This window comes from Monopterus albus, unplaced genomic scaffold, assembly GCF_001952655.1.
Source record: "Monopterus albus unplaced genomic scaffold, M_albus_1.0 scaffold22.1, whole genome shotgun sequence".
Lineage (NCBI taxonomy): Eukaryota > Metazoa > Chordata > Actinopteri > Synbranchiformes > Synbranchidae > Monopterus > Monopterus albus.
The window spans coordinates 897,273-897,606 of record NW_018127902.1 but is presented as its reverse complement, the minus strand read 5'-3'; positions in this window follow the sequence as shown (position 1 = coordinate 897,606).

Sequence of the window (334 nt, the reverse complement as noted above, 5' to 3'; positions counted from 1 at the left end):
ATTGCATTTACACACACACATACACGTGTGTGTAAATGCTTCTAAGTCAGCTTGGAAGTTTGTGGGGAGCTACAGTTTTCACAAGAATGCTAATAATATTTGTTAAGAGTCTAATCTCAGATATCTAAAACTTTTAAGTTATAGTACCTGAAAAAAATTCAATTCTACTAGAGACATATATCAGTGATAAAATATTCCAAAGTCAAGGCTCACTTATTTGCTTTTTCAAGGACATGTACACCATCTACTATGACCTTGCTTAGGTCAAGAGGACAGACCTTGTTCATATATGGAGGCCCAGTGTCTCTCTGTTCCACTCCTGCTGATAAAGATG